The sequence below is a fragment of the Barbus barbus genome (assembly GCF_936440315.1).
Source record: "Barbus barbus genome assembly, chromosome: 48".
Lineage (NCBI taxonomy): Eukaryota > Metazoa > Chordata > Actinopteri > Cypriniformes > Cyprinidae > Barbus > Barbus barbus.
In genome coordinates, this window is record NC_136726.1 from 19,291,271 (window position 1) to 19,309,500 (window position 18,230).

An 18,230-nucleotide genomic window follows, 5' to 3' on the forward strand; every position below is an offset into this window, starting at 1 on the left:
ATGCGGGGGATGTTGAGGGACCTCTGGGACGCTCTTTCTGCTTTTAGGTGAAACCGCTTGTACCTGTAGCACCTCCTCTCTGAGGTAAACAAAACGGCAAAATGCTGAAAATAAAAATGCAAAGACAAAAATGTATGTTCAAATGGTTATAAAACCCTGCTGAGTTATAAAATAAAGTTTTAATTTTAACTATTTATTTTATATGATTATATTTAATTTGATTAAATATGTATATAAATATTATAAATGGAAGTTTATAATATTTGGGGGAAGTCGTGGCCTAATGGTTAGAGAGTCTGACTCGTAATCCAAAGGTTGCGGGTTCGAGTCTCGGGCCGGCAGGGATTGTAGGTGGGGGGAGTGAATGTCCAGCGCTCTCTCCACCCTCAATACCACGACTGAGGTGCCCTTGAGCAAGACACCGAAGCCCCAACTGCTCCCCGGGCGCTGCAGCATAAATGGCTGCCCATTGCTCCGGGTGTGTGTTCACGGTGTGTGTGTGTGTTCACTGCTGTGTGTGTGCACTTTGGTTAAATGCAGAGCACAAATTCCGAGTATGGGTCACCATACTTGGCCACATATCACGTCACTTTCACTTTTAAATATAAAATATACAAATATTATAAATATAATAGAAGTGCAGGCAGCTAGCAATAGATTTAGGACCAAAATACTGGAAATTAAATAAAAAAATCTGTAAATTAATTAAGGCCATAAAAAAATTATGATTATGAATAAAAATGACTTTGGGAAATAATATAAAATAATGTATTTTATCATAGGAAGAATTAACGATTTATTATAAAAACTGCAGCTTTTGGAAATATCAAAAAGAAATAATGCTTTGAATTACTTTTTAAAAATAGTATGTTTAATATGGGAAAAAATAACTATAATACTAATTACTAAACTAATAATTTAATTGCAGTAGTACTAGTTTTGTAAAAGAGAATATTATGAAATATTATTGAACAAATTCTGTGTTTTCATGTAATATTGAAAAAGGTAGGTACATTTATTTATTGGTTTATTTATTGACAATTATTTTGGTACATTATTACTAATTATTAATAGATTTAATTATTTCATTCAGTGTATTAAAAAAATATAATTATTTCATTTAAATAGTTTAATTATTTATTGACATAAATATTTTGCCTGATGAAGGTCTTTGACCAAAACGTTGCCACTTTTCACTTTTGCTAAATAAAGGGAGAATAACAGTGTGCAGATCTTTTTCGTATCCTAATTATTTTGGTACATTTAATTGTTATGAATTTTTAATAGATTTAATTATTTAATTTAGAGTATTTTTGTCCATACCTATAAACATGTTTGTTTAACATGCAGTAGAACCCACTTGAAACGCAAAGAATATAATGTGTTCATTTCAGAAAGCAATGTGAAATCAAATTTGCACAGAACATTAAAGTACATTCATAGAATATATTCAGGCCTAAGAAGCTTTCATCCCACAACAGAAGTGTCTCCTGAGCAGCGAAACTAGAACTTTTGGTGACACATACAGTACTGAGTGCAGAGAAACACAACCGATCGCATCCACACAGGCTTTCTCTTCAGCCAAGAGCTGTCACTTTCAGGTAGCAGAGGCTAGATGATGTTAGAGGTGTGACATCATGTCCAGACACCCGCGGCCTCCTGGGAGTCTGACTGCGGTGAATCGTCTGGAAGAGAGAAAGAGAGGTGTGATACACAGCCTGATCAAACAAAACAAGACTAAAAAATACCTAGATATAGGATATTCAGTTGATATTGGATGTGTAACTGTACAAGATCATTGCACATTTTTTTAGCATCATCTAAATGTTTACTTAAGGTTAATTAATAGAAACAATAATTTAATAACACTGTTAAATGTAATATTTTGCAAATCTCAAAATACATATCCATTTTTCATACTGTATTTTACATTGTGATGCCTAAATTCATTTGTAGCAGGGTTATAGTCAACTAAAACAAACTGAAACCAAAATTAAAGGATTAAAAAACATTTTTTATTACCGTTTTAATTTTAATTTTGTTTAACTTGATGTAATGAAATAACTAAAACTGAAATAAAAGTATACATAAATATACACAACATAAATACTAAAACTTTCAAATTAAAAAATAATTTTAGTTTTTAGTATTTCATTTTATTTTTAATTTACGAAAATAGTACAGAATTTTAACATTTATTATATTTACATTTATGTATTTAGGAGACGCCTTTATCCAAAGCGACTTATAGTTAAAAAAATATATTCTTACATTTAATATTTACAACATGAAAATACGTTTTGGGTTTTAAGTATTGGCTGGAATTTAGAAAATCATCTGAAAAAATACTAACATTATCTGACACAATATTGTAGAATTGGTTGAGACATTTAGTGTTGTCCGTCAGTAGGAAAATCCATAAAGTGTTTTTCCTTCTTCTCCAAACAATAGAGTTGTTCTGTCTTTATGCTCAGGTGTATAATTCCTCGGTCTTCTCTTAGTACGATGACCTCACTTCCTGTGTTTCTTCTCTTCATGCTTCCTGTTTGACAATAGGTTTGTTTTTTTCCCCACTTAAATCTAAAGTTAGGTCCGTTTCCATTGGGAATGTCATGAATTCAAGCAGCGGCCTTGAGTTAAGACCAGCTACGACTAATCTAGCCATGCCAACTTCATCTTTTACTTCACCGTAGACCGCAAGCGAGCAGAAACTTTTCTTTCCAAAGCCACAGCGCTGTGAATGATTTAGCGTCCCTGCGGCGGTGCAACTCCGACTTTAGCGCTCATCATTTATGGAAGTTCAGGGGAGAGAGGGGCTTGTTTTAACCCAGCTAGAGCGTCTCGGAGCTGGAGAGCATGAATAAGGCATGCTCAGTCTCCGCTCTGTCTGTATGGTAGGCCTCGGTCAATGTGATGGAGTCCAGGGGGGAACAGGAAAACACACACGAGGCCAGACAGGAGGCATGTTGTGACTGGGAACAATGAGGTTTATTTAGCATGACAGCAGCAGCAGGAGACGCAATGAACACGAGAGCTTCAAGCAGGTGTGTGTCCGGCTGCCCTCAGATCAGCACATAGCAACATGTTTAGACTGCTGATTCTCTTTTTATGATGTATTTTGAAATTTTACTTCATAAGGAAAGTGATCTTAAATGGACAGTTCACTTAAAAACTCATGTCATTCCAAACCTGTTTTAAATGGTTCTTTTTGGAACTCTTTTGCATCCAGTTACAACGATCGTGGACTCAAACTTCAAAATAGGACTCAAAAACAGCATAAAAATAGTCTATATTTCGAGTCATATGATAGCTTTGTGAGAGAAACAGACTGAATTTAAGCTGTTCGATTACCTTTGCCATCATCTACTCACTTAACGTTCATCTATAAAAACACTGATAATTGAATAAATGTGATCTTTAGCCAATCTCAAAATGATTATCATTTTTCCTACAGTACACTTAAGGTATTAGGTTTAGGTTTAGCATTTAAAACAATTGATTTTAGTTTTTAGTGTCATATTATTAATGTATTTAGACAAGCTTCAAAAAGGACTGATTTCAATAATTATTCATTGAAAATCTTGACATCTGCCCCTATTACACTCTTAAAAATAAAGGTGCTTCACGATGCCATAGAAGAACCTTTTTTTGTCTAAATGGTTCTATAAAGAACCTTTAACATCTGAAGAACCTTTCTGTTTCACAAAAGTGGTGAAAGAAGATTCTTCAGATTATAAAAATGTAAGAAAGAGATGGTTCTTTAAAGAACCTTTGACTGAATGGTTCTTTGTAGAACCAAAACTGGTTCTTCTGTGGCATCGCTGTGAAGAACCTTTTAAGCACCTTTATTTTTAATAGTGTTGGGTTAATGAGAAAATAGTGATGCCCAATTTGCCAATGAATCTTTCTTTTGAATCAAATCTTTGAAAAGAATCGGTTCATCTGTGAGCAGTTCATACTTCCGTTTGAGCACCACCAGTGTACATAATTTGTTCATGAATCAAACTGATTCAGTTCACTGATTCAATGATTCAGTCACAGCAGTTGAACATTATTCATTCTGAAAAAAGACTTTTCAATCTATGACTTCGGAAGACTTGAAATACAGTACACAAGTCATATGGATTTAGTTTTTTTTTTTTTTTTGTAATTGAATTTCATGGAAGAAAGTAAATCATTCCTGTTTGGAACAACATGAAGGTGAATAAATGATGACATAGTTTTCATTTTTGAGTTTCACTTTTGAACTGTTCCTTTAAGGGAGCCTGATGGGCATCTCTGGTGGTCTCTGCAAAGGAGGAAACCATATTTCCAAGATTCAAATGCAAAATGTTAGGAATCAGTCTTTGAAAAACCCATATTGATTCATCACTAATCTGATTATAGGGTGGGACGTGTACAGTACCCTTCAGTGTCTATGTCAATTACGGCCCTGCTCTCTGCCTTCACATTTGTGTGCTGTGATTTGCAAGATGAACATTTGATTACACGTGATGAATTAAAAATTGAAAGGGGCGGCTTTCCTCTCCTTCTCCGTTCTCATGTATCTTTGATGTGCATTTCATTTATTTTCTTTGGTTCGCTCTCAGACCTGGCGTAACACACGCACAGGACGTTTTTAGCTCGGGTTGGGTAATGAACTGTAAGATTTGACTGTGTGGAAGAAAAGGCAGTGAGACGGAAGACGGTCCCTCTTGAGGGCTGCTAAAAGCCTGCTGTCGTATAGCCTTTCTACCGCCACACCCCACCAGGACAAAGATCTCTGAATCCCACGCAAATGCAGTACAACCAACCCACATTGACAGGATTTGTTGTTATCAATGCAGTTTAGATTTTGTTTATATGTCCTCTTTTTCCCAGACAAGTCCTGGCCAAGATTTCTAAATTACCTGAAATGTCTGGGTTTTGGTTTTGTTTTTCTGTTGACATGATTTCCTCAAACATATGTATGATTTTGCATTGCTTTGGCCGTACTCTGTAGATCCCACCTTCTCACATGATTGGTTGATTATGTACAATGCCTGCATGCTATTGGTCAAACTACTTTTTTGTCATTACCTTCATCAAGTATAAAAACAATACGAAAACAAAGCCAAAGCCTAAACATTTTATGCAATTTAGAAATCCCAGCCAGGATATGTCTGGAAAAAAAAGAGGACTTATGGTCAACTTATTTTATGAAGACCAGCACAACCAATACGAGTATGTACTTCTATGCTGGCTTTGTGCTGGTCTATCTGGTTAACTATTTGGTGAAGCCGAGTGTGTCTCACTCGTCCTTGAAAGTGAAGCTGCAGGCTCTTTGATCGCCCCCCTGGTGGCTGGCTGCAGTACAGGTCATAAACCCTGCCCTCTCCATAGCCCCTTTCGCACCGCTTTAGTTCCAGAACTAAAAGTACAGTACTAAAGCACTGGGACGATTTTGCGCGAACTATATCCCAGTACCATTTAAAGGGTTGCGTTCGCACCGACAATGGGTACTAGGAAGTGACGTAAACAATGCCGTTAACAATAGGAGGATGGAGGACGCTATGATCAGAGCTGTGTTTTTGTTGCGTCTCGCGGGTTTCACAATAATGGACATGGAATGTTTACACAGTATGTGTTTACATGGCGTTTTAAATCATGGCGGGTGAGGGCGTTTTCGTACGCATTTAGCCAATCAGCGTATACTTACGTCACGGATAGTTCCTAGTTCCTGTTTTAGACCCTACTCTGAAGTAGGAGCTAATTTAGTTCCTCCAAACGGAGTTCCGGGAACTAAAACAGTTCCTAGTTCCCGCGGTGCAAACACGCCAAAAAGTGGGTAGTCCCACAATTAGTTCAGGTACTATGAAAAGGTTCCTGCGGTGCGAAAGGGCCTCATGTAAACGAATGGGACTTCAGTAAAAATAAAAAAATAAATTACACTTCCAATACAAGTTTTCGAAATATGGTTTTGGTCATTTAAGGTCGTTGTTATCACGCTGATATAGGTTCAATTGTTCGTTTTTGTGATAAGTTTGATTTTAGATAGTAATTTGATGCTATAAAAATGGGGCGTGTTGTTATGGTTGATTGGGTCTGCGGGAGTTTGGGCGGGAGTTTGATTCCGTGGCTCCACCTCACGACTCTACCGCACAGACTCTGGCTCCAAACGAATCTCTACCGCGCAGACTCGGGCTCCAAATGACGTCATTTACTCAAGATGGCAGCGGCCATACTGAGATGTATTTGCTTCACTTTTCTATAGTGGAAGGAACCGGAGACGCGTCGTCCATCTTTTTTTAAAGTCTATGGTTGAAGCTTGTTGACCAAGTAACTAGCTTAAAGGGATAGTTCACCCAAAAATGAAACTTACCCCATGATTTACTCACCCTCAAGCCATCCTGGGTATATATGACTTTCTTCTTTCAGACGAATACAATCAGAATTATATTAAAAAAAATGTCCTGGCTCTTCCAAGCTTTATAATGGCAGTGGATAGTGGTCCAGATTTTGAAGCAAAATAAAGTGCATCCATCCATCATAAAAAGCTCTCCATGTGGCTCCGGGGGGTGAATAAAGGCCTTCTGAAGTGAATCAATGGGTTTTGTGTAAGAAAAATATCCATATTTACAACTTTATAAACTGCCATATGAGAGAGTGGCGTTCCAGCAGAAAACGTAGGATGTAGGCATGGTGTAAGCTCCGGTAAGAATATATTAGTCTCGCGAGAACCAAGTTTTGTTTACAGCAAAGGAAAACCAGTCTCCTCTTGGCTTATATCGAAATCCTCATACATTTTTCTTTACAAATCCTTGTTTTTTACTTATAATTCATGACTGGTGATTTGTTTTGCTCTCTCCTCCGTGTTTCTACGTTCCTACGTCCCAGATCATCCGCTGGAATGAAGTGAAGTGAAGTGAAGTGACATTCAGCCAAGTATGGTGACCCATACTCGGAATTCGTGCTCTGCATTTAACCCATCCAACGTGCACACACACACACAGCAGTGAACACAAACACACCGTGAACACACACCCGGAGCAGTGGGCAGCCATTTATGCTGCGGCGCCCGGGGAGCAGTTGGGGGTTCGGTGCCTTGCTCAAGGGCACCTCAGTCGTGGTATTCAGGGTGGAGAGAGCGCTGTACATTCACTCCCCCCACCTACAATCCCTGCCGGCCCGAGACTCGAACCCGCAACCTTTGGATTACGAGTCCAACTCTCTAACCATTAGGCCACGACTTCCCCTATGATGCTGCTCTCTTGTGAACGTCCGTACGACATTTAGCAGAAGCTAGAGATTACAGTTTATAAAGTTGTAAATATGGATATATATATTTTTTTACATACCAATGCATCGATTCACTTCAGAAGGCCTTCATTAACCCCCTGGAACTGAGTGGAGCACTTTTTATGATGGATGGATGCACTTCATTGGACTTCAAAATCTGGACCCCCATTCACTGCCATTATAAAGCTTGGAAGAGCCAGGACATGTTTTAATATAAATCCAATTGTACTTGTCTGAAAGAAGAAAGTCATATACACCTAGGATGGCTTGAGGGTGAGTAAATCATGGGGTAATTTTCATTTTTGGGTGAACTATCCCTTTAAACATTTCTTTGGTCAACCATCTTTACCATGCAGAGCATACTGATCCACCAGCTAGACCAGCACCATTTTAGACTAGCATAGAAATTCATGCTGATTATATAGTTAAAGATAAACTGGTAGAACATGGCACTAGAAATGCAATATGCTTAATTTATGGCTTGACAGGGTTTCTACATTTATGAAACATATGGAAAAATCTGGGAAATTTGACTGTGGTTTTGCAAAAATTAATCAAAATGATTAAAATCTTCAATGGTGTTTATACAAAATGTAATGTTTTCTTATGTTCAGCTAAAATATTTCATTAGATATTTAAATTATTTTCATTGTCACATGATTTTTCAACTATCCTTATACTGAAATCAATAACTAGACATTGAAAAGTTGTGCAAAATTCAGAATTGTCGCCATTGTGATTCATGAGATGGGATTTGAATTGCAATGGCCAAACTCCACAGAAAATGGAATTGGTTTGACAGGAAGAGGAAGTGAAATTCAAAAACATTCAACACAGGTGATCCATTCTGGGAAATGAAGTCCAATTCAATTTTGAATTGGGCAACTTAAAAGGCAGTTCTTCGGAATACCACAAAACCCTGCTGGGAACTTTATTTGAACTTACTGTTGGTTTGGAAATTATACATGCTGGTCTTTTCAGCAGGAACATCCATCAAAATCTGCTTAGTACAGTTATCTTAAGTTTGGACCAGGCGGAAAGTCCATGTCTGTGATCTTTTGCTGCTATATCAGGTGGACACTTCAGGGGGCCAGTGTCACTCCGGCCCCTAGTCAACAATACGACTGACAGCCAGCCTTTTTAAGGCAGAAAAAAAGACAAAGCACCAGTAACACACACAAATGAACTCACCACTGTACGGACACACAGTCCTCGATGCGTAACAATAGCTGGGACTGATATTGCTCTTCATGCTTTGATGTACATGAGCGCTTCTCCTCCCTAAAAGGACAGAGAGGATCTATTAGCTCAGAAATAGACCTTTAAAATCCTCAAGCTAATAAAAGACTCAAGCTTCTTGACCACACGGGTTTACGAGACCCAGATCTTCCACTTCGATAACGCAGGATTATGTAGTAAACTTCTGCTTCCATCTTTTTTCAGTTTATCCTTTTAAGTCAGGGTTTTCTCGTCTTTATATTAGTTCAATTTTGTCTCTTGCCCTCCGTCAGTGTGTTTTATCAGCTGACGAAGGGCTGGAGTGCTGATTTGTTGGAAAATAAACACTGACAGTTTAATTTATCTCAGCTGCTTCGGACTCCATAAAAGGCCTCGGTCTTCTGAAAGTCATTTGTTTACATTTGAGCTCTTGGACGTTAGATATAAAACAAAATACTCTTAAACAATGGGAATAGAAAGCCAATGGGTGTCGTAAAGAATGTTTAAGCTTTGCTAATCAGCAAATCTGTGCTGTTCTATCTGGGTGAGGAATCGCTCAGCGGGCTGGTTTATTTAGTTGATGTGTGTCCACAGCTATGAACTTCTGTGTCCAGTCGTGCTGAAAAGCAGAGGAAAGAGATATTTATGAATGTTTTGGGAGGAAATGAGGAGAGAGCACTTAGTTTTGTTCCAGTTCAGCATCAACTTTGTCTCTGATGGTGCCAAAATCATACAAATAAAAACAAATCAGCCAGTAGATACAGTAAGTTATGAAATTCATTCTTGCATTGTAGATTTCTTAAGCATCTCAACTGTTTTTCCTATACAGCAATGAAATCAAATGGAGAGCAAAAGGAGATTTGCTTCTGGTTCTCAGATTCTCAGATCTCACATGTGTCTCCTTTACAGTTTCAAAAGAAATCTTAAGATTTGCTCAGATTTGCCAAAATACCAAAGTCTGCGATCAAAAGTCAGATATCTCAATATGAGCTTAAAATATTCCTCATCAAATTCTTAGACATAGCTATTTTATTTTATCTCTCTGTACTATACAGTGCCCTCCATAAGTATTGGAACAGTAAAGACAAAATTGCTCTGTTGGCTGTGGAGTCAAGACATTTGCAAATATGATTAAAAGTTGATCATATTTGCGTCTTCATCCTGGTTTGTGTGTCATCATCGAATGCAAGATTCATAATGCAGAAGTAATGGATATAACTGATACGACACATTCCCTGCTTTTAATATCTGAAGAATTAATGCAACAGGACACAGCTGATCACTTAGAAAGAGCTGTGAGGCAACTGCTCCAATACTTATGCTCACATCAGATAGAGGGATGAAACTCTAAAAGTACTGAACTTCTTAGCTGGTAAAACATGTATGTGTTGAAACAGCTAATAATAAAATGTGACATTCTGTAGTTTTGTGTCATATTCATCTTTTAATCATATTTGTAAATGTCTTGACTCCACAGCCAACAGAGCAATTTTGTCTTTACTGCTCCAATACTTATGGAGGCACTGTATATCATTAATGATATATTGTATATCATATAATACTAAATATGTTTTATATAATACTATATATTAATATATATATTTTTATATAATACTATATATTAAATACTAATATAACATTTGTATATTATAATATCAATAATATATCATTAAATTGTGTGTGTGTGTGTATAATTTATTAATATATTATTTTAAAAATATAATACAATACATATACAATAATTATTGTTATAATAATTTATAAAAATAATATGTAAATAAATACTCATATGTGACTATGGACCACAAAAAACAAAAAAAATAAGGGTCAATTTTCCAGATTTGAGATTTATACCTCATCTGAAAGCTGAATAAATGAGCTTTCCATTGATGTATGGTTTGTTAGGATAGGACAATATTTGGCCGAAATACAACTATTTGAAAATCTGGAATCTGAGGGTGCAAAAAAATCTAAATATTGAGAAAATCGCCTTTAAATTTGTTCATATGAAGTTCTTAGCAATGCATATTACTAATCAAAAAATAAGTTTTAATATATTTACGGTAGGAAATTTACAAAATATCTTCATGGAACATGATCGTTACTTAACATCCTAATGATTTTTGGCATAAAAGAAAAATCAATAATTTTGACATATGCAATGTATTTTTGGCTATTGCTACAAATATACCCCAGCGACTTAAGACTGGTTTTGTGGTCCAGGGTCACATTTGAGATTGACTTGATTGGTTCTACAGTTCTCACAAACTCCTGAGAGTTTTATACTTAAATGACATATTGACTTGCATTTAGTAAATTCCTCTGATTTATCTCAGTTTAATCTCATTGATGTCTATAGATGAAACATATATTTATGATTTTACTGAATTTCCTGTTGCCCATAAGGGCTTGTGTCTCTCTTTCACTGGAACGGTCTCCCAACAGCGCTTGGCAGCAGAAGTTCAATGCAGAGAGCAAACAGGGAATTCACCTTAAAAGGAGCCAATCTTGAGTCTCTATAAACCCAAGAGAGCCAAGAGTGTATATACAACTGCATGAAACAGTTTACAATCACTCCAGCACTTCTTAAAAAGATACTTGACGTCTGTTTTTCTTGAGTGTGTGTGAGAGAGAGACTGTATTTGCATGGCTTCACTTTCTTAGAGACCTCTGTGTGTTTTTATTGTCCTGTTTTACAGTCATATATAATAATTATGTCTTTTTTACTGTCTGATGCACTGCTTACACAACAAAACACTCACTGCTGGGCCACCAGACACGCATGTGATGAATAAAACTTTGAACTCTATGTGAAAGATGCAGAAAATGACTTTGGATTTGTTGGTTGAAGATATTCTCTGGGGATCATGGGAGACCAAAGCATCTCAGATGTGATGTTATGTGATTATTACACCTAAATTTGACGTTTGACAGCACTAATTTAAACACAAATTTAGCACCACAAAGGACACACGTTGAAATAAGCTTGAGTTAAAGCACTATGTTTGATACAAATATGCCACAGCAGTTTTTACAGCTAAGTATGCACTTTACTGGTAACCATTGAAGGTAACATTGACCATTCTCCATGAATTTGAATATTTAGTGTTGACATGAACCACGATGACAACAAAAACACAATGACGTTATACTCTTGATTTAACTTCCAGACTAGGTGCATCATCCTGATAAAAATGGAAATGTGGTTTAAAACAGGAACAAATTTAGGCTTTATGAATCTCGAAAACACCTTCAGACAGACATGAAACTGCAATAAGAGGTTCTGAATATTTTACACGCAGCTCTGCGGTGCGTCGAACACAGCTGACAGCACTGAGAGATACAGCGCACATTAAAGTTGGTGTTTTCAGTGACCCCCTGCTGATCTGAGATCAGCCGTCTGTAGTCCGATATGACAGTTTCTGCTGAACTGAGTTAATATTTACTTTGATACATGTAAAATTTTCATATTCCAAGTTAAAGTTCCAAAGAAAGTTTTGCAAGGTGTATTCCCTACATTCACCCAATAAACTCAACACAAACTAAAATTTGAAATGATTCCGTTTTAACCCAGAATATTTCTCTGATGTTGTTGCAAAAGATCCATTTTTTTTTGTATTTTTATTGTGTTTTGTAATGCATCTTCACAATCTGTTTTAAGCACTGATAAACCTCTGCACTATGGAAGCCTGTGTTCGCCACGGAATACAAAAAAAGTGTAATTGCGACTTTTTATTTCACAATTCAGACTTTTTTTCTTGCAATTCCACGTGAGACATAAACTCTCAGTTCTGAGAAAGAATGAATTGCGAGACAAAATCTCTGACTTTTTCTCTAAATTCTAAGTTTTTTGTTTATTTATTTTTTTAATGCTTTTTTTCTGCCACAGAATAAAAAATAAAGAGTTAATTGACACGTTTTCTCACAATTCAGACTTTTTGTCTGTGAGTTTACAGACAAAAAATAATTATAGAGAGTTTATCTCATAATTCTGAAAAAAAAAAATCAAGAATCACAAGATCCTAACTCGCAATTGTCAGTTTATATCTCACAACTATGACTTTATTCAGAATTGTCGGATAAAAAGTTACAATTATAAGAAGAAAAGTCTGAACTGTGAGACAAACTTGCAATTGTGAAGGGAAAAAAGTGGAGATTACCTTTTTTTTTATACCACAGAGGAAACAAGCTTCCATACTCATACACTGAAAAAAAAAATTGTGCAGGAATTTTTACTTAAATTAATTTTTACATAAAAATAGCTGGTAAATTCTAAAAATAACTACAAAGAAGCAGCAAGTAACACTTTGAACATTAAAGATGAAATTTTGAAATAGTTTTGTGTGAAACATACTTTGGAAAATCTTTTTTTTCAGTGTATAACATCAATGTTCTGCCTGTTTATAAGCATTAATGCTGTAATCCTGAGGCCGTGTGAGAGCGAGAACATCTCGCCTGTCTCTGTCAAACAAACGTGTCTGATTTGCTGCTCCTCTCGTGCAGCAGAGAGCTGTACACTGTCATTTTAAGCATAACAGAAGAACAGAGCTATACACAAACACGATTTATAGTGGAGAACACGAGCGCACGGGCCCGGAGTTGACACTCAATTCCTTTCGCCTATTCTCTACTCCTTAAGAAAACCAGAATCCCTGCATTTGTTTATGAACTTTTACATCCTTGGAATTTTATTACTGACCCCCTGAGTGACCCCTGCAGTTCCTCTAAACACTAACGGGGTGGGAGTGCTCTCATTTAGGTCCTCTTGCTGTTATCTTTGTGGTGAGGAAGAATGTTAGAGGTTGTTATTTATTCCTCTGGCGTCTGATAGCGAGGTGACGGTAGCAGACGTGTTTATCTCTGCCAGCGTTTTGTTGATTACGAAGGGGGCAGGGTGGTCTGTAAAAGAGATGCAGACCCCCGCTGGGACACTACAGGGTAAAAGCAACGCCCAAATCACGCCCTCTGCTAATTATTATGTTTATCTGATATCTCAGTTAACCGAGAAAAACATTTGCAGACTGATCTAAAGAGAGATTCGACTTAGACACGAACCAAACTGCTACTCTGAAAAACATTTGAAAAACACTCAGAAATTGCTAATATTTCACAATTACAAAGAAACATCAAGTTACTATGGAAACCCATTACTGCCACAGAATTAAAAAAAATTAAAAAGCAGTTGTGGCTATATATAAACTCTATAAAATCTATATATAAATTCTAAGAAAGTCAAAATGATCAGATCACAAAATCATCTTTTACAATGCACGCTTTTAAGAATTTGTGGCTGAAACATATTCAAATCCATTTAATTTTTGCAAAGCAGCACTGAAATGGCAATAAATGAAGGAGCATTAATAAAATATATAAACAAAAGATTGCTACTATTTTTATAGCATTTTTATTTTATAGCATTCTTTAAGATGTATGAGGTCTTAAATAGACCTTTTCTACATAAACTCTCAATGAAATCCTAAAACATGAGTGTGCATTTGTGAGTCATGGGTTAATAAGTGACTCAAATGCTTTTAGCAATGCTCATGAATATTTAGCACTTGCAAAACTTAAGAATGGAAAAATTAAGCAATAAATAAATACTTTTACAGCTCAAACATTCTGATCTGTGCAATGGTACATGCAAATATTCTGTACAGGGATGGACTGTAAATAAACACACTACAGCTGTTATACCACAACAATTGTCAATATTGTCTACGAACAGTAAAGGAATATGAGAATATCAGTGACTGGAGGTGTAAACCGCAGATATTGTGGCATCTTTTCCTCTTCACATATGAACTAGGAAGGTCAGAGATTGTTTTAGTTAAGCAGTAAGGTAAATGATTGTTAAGGCCTCAGAATCCCGGCAGCAGGTTTCTGCTCTCTGAGTAATTGTGTTCCAGTACAAAGTCAGGAAACCAGTCATTCTTGCACACACAGGCTGAGCATGCATTAACACACACTCCGGCACACTCACAAGCACCGTTACACACACACACTTCAGATGGAAACTGACTTCAGCCTTGCCTGTGTTCATATTAGACCAGCTGAATCACACATTTAAACACTCAAACTGGCATGTGAGCCCTGGATCTCTATAATTATACATCTACTTGAGCAGATATTACAGATCAGAATGTAAAAATGCCTCTGTCATTAATAAAAACACAAATAAAACGATGCTTGAAAACAACCAGCTGACCTTAAAATAGTCTATGGCCAGAAATGATAAAATAACAATGAATATTGTTAAATAATAAAAGTTAAAAATATAATATGATATAATATAATGTAAATATTTGTTATAATTACAATTAAATATATTAATTTTAAATAATATTTAAAAATTAATAAAATAAAAAATAAAATATCACATTATTTAAAATACTAAATTATTTTAAATATATGTAATATATAGTATATGTATAATTATAACAAATATTAACATTATATTATTTTTTATAACATTTATTTGAATGTATAGTTTAAATAATATAATAATGTAAATATTTGTTATAATTACAATTAAATATTTTGAATAAGGATACTTACAATTAATAAAATAATATAAAATAAAATATTATAGATCAGATCATTCGAAAATTCCTCTTTCATTCAGAGAAACACACTGTATAATACTCAAAAACAATAAAAAAGATGGCCAAAAATTATAAAAGAACAATCAAATATCTAAATATAATATAATAGAATTAAAATGAAATTAAATAAAAACTAACATTTACATTAAGAGTCAGATTAAAATTATTATATATTAGCATATACCATATAATTGTTGCTGTCATCTTTATATAACTTAAAACATAATCTATTATTCTTTATTATATTTACAGATGTAAATACAACAATATTTACAGAAGGTTAATACTATATTATTTACAGACAAAATGCATTGTTAAAACTTGAAGTACAAGTTGTAAATGTAAATGAAGGAGCAATAATTAAATATAGAAAATTAAAAAAGTGTAAAAGATGTTTAACCTGATTGTTCCTCTGTTTTTGTTTATCTGCTTTAACACAAGTCAAGAAACTGTCTGGTAAATGCTTTAACAGGATTGTAAATGTTTCACACTCAAGCGCATTTACCATAAAACATGCACGGGAAATCAAGAGTCTGTCACGAGACCGAGCTGAGCACGTCACGCGGGACAGCCGCGAGATCTCACAGATATTTAGATAACAAGCAATGTGGAATATTTAATCAGAAACTACATTTGTGTAACCCATAACCAGTATTTACATCACATGTGGAAAGAACAAATTCAGTTAATTTTGGTAATGTGGGGCCAAAACCCCAGAGCAATAGTTCAGCCAGTTAAAATGCGTGTAAAGTTGATTCTGTCTCACATTACAGACAAGGAAACTGTGGTCTTCCACACATAGGCATACACACAGCTATGAACATTCAAAATAAAACCTACAAAAACTCCCATGAGCCCTGGAGTTAAAGGCATGGAAATAAATCAAATGTACAAGTACAGAATATTAGAAAGGAAAAAGGGCTACGTACAGGGCTGCTGTCGATGTTTTCTCGACCCCAGTATCATCTACCCATTAGGCCCGAGGGAGAGGGGATCCACCCATAAAATACTGGGCCTTATGGGTTTTAGCAATGGCCCTGGTTAGAGTAAAAGACAGAGTTAAATGATCATTAGGCAGGTTTAGATATGTTGTGTTTATGTAAAGATATAAAATCAGAGAAAAAGGCAGCCCTAGTAAAAAAAAAAACACAAAAAAACCTATGCTATAATTTATAAAATACTTTTGTTGTATACTTCAAACCATTAACATATAGACATATCAGTTAAGACTTACTAATATAAAATTATAATTACTGTATATATTTGTAGTATTTCTTTATTGCACAATGCTTAATATTATGGCTAAAATGTGCCACTATTGATGAGGATTGTATGATCTTTGAATAATATCGGTCTTTAAATGCACGATATTTCAAGTGTACCTGAAGTATACTTGCAATAGTTCCACTTCAGCGTACTCGAATGTACTTCAGTGTGTCTTTAGCTGGACTTCAGCACTACTTCCGCACAATTAAAGTGCATTAAAATTAGTGCAATTTAGCAGACTTTAAGTATTCCAGTTTAGTAAACTAAAGGTATTTTTATTACGCACATAAATATGTAAATGAATTTGTAGTATACTTAGGATGAAATAAATGCATTTCAAATGCATTTTAGTATTTATCAGATATAGTGGCATGGGCTGGTGGATAGAAGCAGTATTTAACAGGATCATCATTAATTAAGCTAAAACTGGAAAAAGGCCCCTTGAAATAAAATATTTTAAACTTTCTTTATTTTAGAAAAAGTTCTCATTTAGTTTCATTTGGTCAAAAACTAATAAATAAAAAAATTGTCAAATTGACTAACTAATGACATACTAAAAATTAAACAAATACACAACTAAACTAACAACAACTAGATCTTTCAAGTAAAAGCAGAAAATAGTCAAATATGAACAAAACCTATGACAGATATCAGTAATAGAGGGAATTAATCCATAAAACTTTAATAATTTGAAGAATAAGTGATTATGTAATTTATTATGTAATCACATTTATTTATACTAAATATATTATTTATATACAAACTTAAAAATAAAGGTACTTAAAAGGTTCTTCACAGCAATGCCACAGAAGAACCATTCAGTCAAAGGTTCTTTAAAGAACCATCTCTTTCTTACCTTTTTATAATCTGAAGAACATTCTTTCACCACTTTTGTGAAACAGAAAGGTTCTTCAGATGTTAAAGGTTCTTTATAGAACCATTTAGACAGAAAGGTTCTTCTATGGCATCGTGAAGCACCTTTATTTTTAAGAGAGTGTACCACACTTGATTTTGTTTTACATCATTAGACATGATGTCTTGGAAGCTTAAGGTTTCCTTAGAAGATGCTGTCATACAAAAATGTGAAAAACATCAGTCTCCACTGACAGCATTTTAAAAGCAGCCATATTCAGACTGAAGCAAGAACTGGCAAGAAGAATTGTTTAAATATTTCAGTAACATGTATTTTGATATCGGAAGTTCTGAAACACATGAAATTGTCCGTTCATGATAGGGTTTGGGTCTGTTTTTGTGCCATCAGTCAATCAACTCAAGTCATTTTCCTGCGGCTCCAGTGTGTAATCACATGACATATACGCCTCAAGTGATTGGCTCAAAACAGCCCGGCTTCAGAACTCAACGCCGATGAGCAAAGATGGCAGTTTGGTGTACTTGGGATGAATAATAAGCATTCTCTAGTTAGTACAGACCTCCTAGGTTTCAGACACAGCCATTATGTAGGGGTTAAGGCTAGAAGGGAGACAGCTGTGTCTACTGGGCATGCACACATCAATCACACTGTACAACGATAATTACTATTTTTGCATTATCATCAGGGGTAGGTGTAGACATTAAAGGGTTAGTTCACCCAAAAATGAAAATTCTGCCATTAATTAGGCTACTCACCTTCATATCATTCCAAAAAAAAATATCTTAATTCGTGTTCTGAAGATGAATGAAGGTCTTACAGGTACCTGAGGGTGAGTAATTAATGACACAATTGTCATTTTTGGGTAAGCTAACCCTTTAATAAAAAATTCTAATAGGTAGAAAATGAAATTTCATTGTTAGTTTCCGCTCTGAGCTTTATCCCTTCTACCCACAACCATTATGCAGGCAGGGTTGGATATAGAGGCAGGCATGGATGTTAAGGAGGGGTTAGATATG

At 35.3% G+C, this 18,230-nt stretch overlaps 1 long non-coding RNA gene across 1 annotated transcript; it reads right to left on the reverse strand.

The window, feature by feature from the left end:
* Positions 1-1,127: 1,127 nt before the first annotated feature.
* LOC306866959 lies at positions 1,128-18,175 on the reverse strand. Its single transcript, XR_013783981.1, has 5 exons — positions 17,970-18,175; positions 16,007-16,114; positions 8,998-9,094; positions 8,203-8,538; positions 1,128-1,685 (listed from the first exon to the last, which is right to left on the reverse strand). It is a non-coding gene; the product is annotated as an uncharacterized lncRNA (long non-coding RNA).
* Positions 18,176-18,230: the final 55 nt, after the last annotated feature.